The 6312-nt window shown below is 33.5% G+C and overlaps 1 pseudogene across 1 annotated transcript; it reads right to left on the reverse strand.

Annotated features, from left to right (window-relative positions):
- Positions 1-4371: 4371 nt before the first annotated feature.
- LOC148769035 (UPF0481 protein At3g47200-like) lies at positions 4372-5970 on the reverse strand (annotated as a pseudogene). The gene has a single exon (XR_016032156.1). The product of XR_016032156.1 is annotated as a UPF0481 protein At3g47200-like (transcript).
- Between the last annotated feature and the right edge of the window lie 342 nt (positions 5971-6312).

A 6312-nucleotide genomic window follows, 5' to 3' on the forward strand; every position in this document is an offset into this window, starting at 1 on the left:
ATTCTACCAATAATAATATAATGTTTTAAAACCGGGATTTCTTGAATCTGAATGAAAATTATTGTTTTAAATAAAATAAAATCTGATCGGAATAGGCAGAGTAAGAAAACTCCGTTCCAATTTTCACCCTTATTTAATAATCTAAAACTCGATATGTTTTTTCAAAAGAAATTCAGAAATATTGTTTAAAAAATCATAATACTGTCTAAAAAATAATATTGTGTTTTAAAATCGGAATTTTTGGAAATTGAATGAAAATATTATTTTAAAATAAAATAAAAATTCGATCAACCTAGGCAGCATTAGAAAACTCCTTTCCAATTTTCACCCATATTGAATGATTTAAAACTCGACATATTGTCTCGCAATTGGGATATTTGGAATTGACTAGAGGTGAAAATTGGAATGGAGATTTCTAATTCCCCAATTCCTATTGGGTTCTTATTTTGGTTTGAAACGATATATTTAAATTGAATTCCAAAAATGCCGATTTTGGAACAATATTTTAAAATTTTAAACTATATTTTGATTTTTTAAACAATATTTCCGAAACAAGTTGATTTTTTTGGAATTTACGTGATTTCGATTTTATATTAAATTTTAATTAAAATAATAATTATAAAAAATATGTTTTAACAAGACGCAATGCGTTTTGTTGAAAGTCCATTTTCATGTAGTGTTGTAAATTGAAGGCATGTGAGAGGCACATGCCATTTTCCATCCAACTTAACTGCAAAAATTAACGGCGGACCAATTCTGTCAAAAAATGGCATGATTAAGGACTACTATTGTAACTCCAAAATGTTTATGGACAGTTTTGAAAAAGTGGCTAATGTATGAGGACGAAAAATGCAATTTTCCCCGTTACTTGCTAATAGGCATGTGACAGCAGGGACCAAAAATGTTCAAATCTGAAACTTGAAGGTGAACTTTGTTCATTTTTTAACATGAGGACCAAAAGCGGAATCGGGCCAAACATGAAGGACCAAAAATGTAATTCTCCCTAAACTTGCATGTAATAATAACAAAATGAAACAAATAGGAGAGTATAGATTTACATAGTACACCTACATAGTTGGTTGTGGGTTTCTTCATTTAAAAAAATGGAACAAATAGTTTTTGATAAAAAAAAATTGCAATTGTCTTATACCACCAACTAGGGGTGGCAATTTCTCAACTTGGACCGGATCCGATCCGGATCCATGTGGATCGGATTCAAAAGGATCCGGATCCAATATCAACCTATATGAATAGATTTAATGTGGGTCGAATTTAGACCGATCCGGATTGGATCCAAATGGATCCATTTCATTTTTAATTCAATTTAGGAGGTTGAATATCTCCACTTTTAAGATTTAATATCTCAATTTATGCAGTTTAATATCTCAACTTTTAGGATTTAATATCTGAATTTATGTAGTTTAATATCTCAACTTTTAGGATTTAATATCTCAATTTATGTGGTTTAATAATTAATATATAAACTTTCAAACTCACACATATTCACACACACTCTCACACACATACACACACTGTTTAACACACACACACCCCGTTTTACACACACACTCACTCTGTTTTGCACACACATACACTGTGTTACACACACACACACACTCTGTTTTACATATACCCACACACTGTTTAACACACACACACACACACACACACAGCTTCTACACACACTCACACATACACACACACACAGCTTCTACACACACTGTTTTACACACACACACACACACACTCACATGCACACCCAGCTTCTACACACACTCACATACACACACTGTTTACACACACACACACACTCTGTTTTACACACACACACACACACACTCATATACACACACACACACACACACACTGTTTTACACACACACACACACACACACTATTTTACGCACACACACACACACACTCATACACACACACACACACTATTTTACGCGCACACACACACACACACACACACTCATATACACACACTGTTTTACACACCCACACACACACACTCACATGCACACACAGCTTCTACACACACTCACACACACACACTATTTTACGCACACACACACACACAGTCATATACACACACACACACACACACACACACACACACACACTATTTTACGCACACACACACACACACGCATACACACACAATTTCTACACACACACACTGTGTTACACACACACACACACTATTTTACGCGCACGCACACACACACACACACACACTCATATACACTTTTAATTAAATTAATATTTTGACTTTTTTTTTGTGAGAAAATTGTGTTGGTATTTAATTGGGTTTTGATTGGATCCAATATGATCCACTTTATTTTGTGGTTAAACTTTTAATGGATTCAAATTGGATCCACATGGATCCAGTTTTAAAAAAATATCAACTAGATCGGATCCGATTTATTTCAACTAAACTTAATCTAAACCGGATCCTTATGAACCGAACCGGATCTAATCGGATCCATGGAACCGGATCCAAATTGCCACCCCTACCACCAACTAATTTTTTGTGTTTTGGTTTACTTGGGCCTTGAGTAGGGGCGGAGCTATGTTGACTTCTGGGTGGGCTGAAGCCCACCCTGGTTTATTTTTTTAATGCAAATTTTTAATACTAATCATGTTTAATTAATTCTTTCATATGCTATTTTAATACTAATCCAAATTAATTAGCCCACCCAACAAATCTACCATGTACTTTAGAGAGCCCCAATAATTATATTTTTGGACAATATGCAATTTAATTTATATAATTTAATAAAAATATATAAATTTCTATCTATTTTGCTCTATATTTTCGAAAAAAAAAACTCTTAAAAAATTTCGGGGGTTCTATCCCCGAACCCCCATAAAACTTTAGCCCACCCTTACCGAGAATCCTGGCTCCGCCACGAGCCTTGAGTATTTATATTTCTCACATGAATATATCATAAATTATATATAAGTTGTTTTGCACTCAACTATATATATGTGTGTGTGTGTGTGTGTATGTGTTTGTTTTCGACTTAATTTAAGAAAATAATGTGAAAATTTCAAATGAATAAATTAATTTTGATAAAATCGTGTGAAATCACACGAGCAGAACGTCTCTGTTCGTGTGAAATCACACGAGCAATTAAAAAAAAAAAAAAATTAACAAGGCCTGCTCGTGTGGATTTACACGAGCGCAGTGGATGCGCTCGTGTAAATTCACACGAGCAGGCCAAAGTCCGATTTTTTTCGTTTTCTTTTTCGGATTCGTAATCTACATAACAAGAGGATCGTAAAAACGTAAAAATTACCTCCGATCTGTTGACGATTTGCACGGGCTTTGCGAAAGAAAATCGAAAGGTTGAGAGAGTTTTTGAGTTTTTTTACTATTTGTTTTTTGAAGAATAGTAAAAAATGTGCCTGAATGTTTAATTTTGGCCTGCACAAATCATTTCAGTTATATAAAATATGCACTAAATCCCCTTATGTTATGCAAAAATGGCATAAAATCCCTGTATAGTTAACGACGTTAACTTTTAACAGGAAAGGGGATTTCGTGCAAAGTAAAATGAAATACAAGGGGGTTTTACGCAAGAAAAAAAACACATGGGCATTTGGCACAAATTTTCTTTAACGCAGGGGAGTTTTATGCTGTTTACCCAATTATTTACCCAATTATCAAAACACTCTGTATAAATTGCATTCATCGATTGGGAAGATTTTCGGCATGGGCTTTTTCTCTCCCCGTATTCTTTTCTTAAAATATGTATCTTCTGTGCATGTATCTTTCACATTACTTTGACAGATTTATTTTCATACATTGGGCTTGATTCAAGTGCTAATAAAATAGAATCTGGGTGCCATCATATGTCATGTAACTTGGAGTTGATTCCCAGGTCATGAAATTTCAGGTCAAAATGATGCACACAAGGTGACTGATGAAATGTCTGAACCAATTTACAACACTGGTGCAAAGCCATGGGCTTCTTTGTTCAAAGATAATCGAAAATTGTCGGAAAAATGTTTGTCCCTCCCATGTATTTGTTTGAGGACTTTTAAACCTTAGTGCATAGTGCATTTTATTGATGTTATAAGTTAAACAACGATGTGGTTACAAAAAAAAAAAAAGTTAAACAACGATAAAAAAAAAAAAAAAAAAAAAAAAATGCTATAAATAAATTATACTTTGTAAATAGAGCAAAAAGATGAATACCATATCGACGAGGTTAGAGAAGTATTTTCTAGCTATTAGATCCATATATATTATGTTTATAATCCATCGATCGATTTTAAGTTTGGAGTTCACGTATAGTTAGCTTAATATAATTTTTTTATTTTTTTTCTTTCATATTCATCTACTTAGACCGAAGATATACATACCTTCGTCATATGTCATCACGAATATCTTAGTACGTACTCCTGTCTTGAAAGGAATCCATGTTACATATACAATAAGGTTATAGGCAAAAAAAATAATTAAACTAGTACATCATCGTTCTTCGTGCCTGTAAAAGAGTATCTATTTCTATTCGTTTTCACGACATAATGACAACATTAGCATATGCATTATTACGAAACTCATATGACATACAAACATTCGTTAGACTGTATATAAAATAGCTCACACTACCTGTAAAATAGAACATACAGTTTGTGCTACCGTGAGTAGAAGCAGTACCACAGCAAAGAGAATAGAAATAACTGCCCAAGGACTATTCATATAGTTTCTTCTTAACTTGGCCATCCATTTGTTTCTACGTCTATTGCAATGCTTATTCACATCTTCGAAAACATCCGCATAAACAAAACGAATTCCAGGACCAGCAATCGAGTCAGTGAGTTTATTGAACATATTCGCAACAACTTCATCATCAGCTAACCAATTATCAATAATCCCGTGCCACGAAAGTATAGAAACATCTCTCGATGAATCAATAAGGCAATCCAAGAATTTCACATAATCTGTTACATAACTAATTTGACTGTCTCCAAAATATTGTTCATATGCCATGAGATTCCGAAATAAAGACTCCGTCCTGTCTTCAATAGTCAATGGAGCCAAAAGCATATTTCCATCTTGGAATCTTATATCGAACAACGAAATTCCTTCGACTCGTTTAAACTTTACATTAGTTTCTCTGAGCTCAGTTGCAGTATTGACAAACCTCCATCTCTTCTTTTTGTTCTTTTCGTTTTTCTCAAAATACAACCAATCAAAAGAAGGATGCCAGTTACTATGTATCAAGTCAAGTAAATGTTTTACTTGATCAGCGGAACTTCTATCTTTACTGTCTCGATATACTTTTCCAGGGAAGAGACTATTGAAAAAATTCAACAAAAGGTATATCAACCTACTATGTTGATTTGGGACCTCAATCAAGTCAAACAACTTGCATAGAATAAAAAACGGGACTTGATTTTCGAACAACATAAGATCTCGTTGCAAGCTATTGATGATCCAATCCCTATGAAAGATAGAATCATTCTTTTCTCTCAAGTATATCATATTACACTTCCTCACTAAATCAATGATGAAGCAGCCATCTAATACAAGCATTTCAATGAACTCAACTGCATTAAGGCTAATATGCTTTGCATAACACTTGCGTGCTTCTAATTCCAATGGTTCGATAGCTGCGACGTAATTTTCAATATTTTCATTTTTGACACAATTTTTTATCTTCCATCATCGTTAGGTTATCTTTGCCACGGTGATAAGGACCAATTGAGACAACTTCGGGCTCATAAGCCTTCATATTGCATTTCGTAAATGTTTATGAACTCTATAGATAGTACATTGCGATTGTGACATGGTCAGCTGGGTGAGCTTTTGACTCAGGTTACGAGTGCATGCCTGTATGACATCGTTCGATCCCATATTTACTGAAATTTGAAAATTATTAGTATAAATTAATTGGCCGTGCATTAAAAATGCAGTGCATAACTTAATAACTAACTAGAATATGAAAAGGAAAAGAGAAAAAAAAAACTAAATTTCCTTAATCTTAACAAACAATAAACATTTAAGATTTAAAATTAAGGGCTTCGTATGAAATTATTTCTTCTAAGCTATATTATTTCATTCAAATGCAATCTTAATGAAATTGGGAGTAATTAAAAAGGGGGGAAATGCGAAAAGAAAAAAAAAGGGTCCTCACAAGTGAAATTGGATTAATTTAGAAGGGTAAAAAAGACAAAAAGAAAAAATCAACGTCCGTACAGCATTACAAATTCAACCGTGCCTCTAAATGAATCTACCTGTGCAATTGTTTTGCAATATTTCAAAATACAAAGATATGTACTGAAAAGAGGTCGCTG

Source organism: Erythranthe guttata, chromosome 7 (assembly GCF_056151865.1).
Source record: "Erythranthe guttata isolate IM_541 chromosome 7, IM_541, whole genome shotgun sequence".
NCBI classification, from domain to species: Eukaryota; Viridiplantae; Streptophyta; class Magnoliopsida; order Lamiales; family Phrymaceae; genus Erythranthe; species Erythranthe guttata.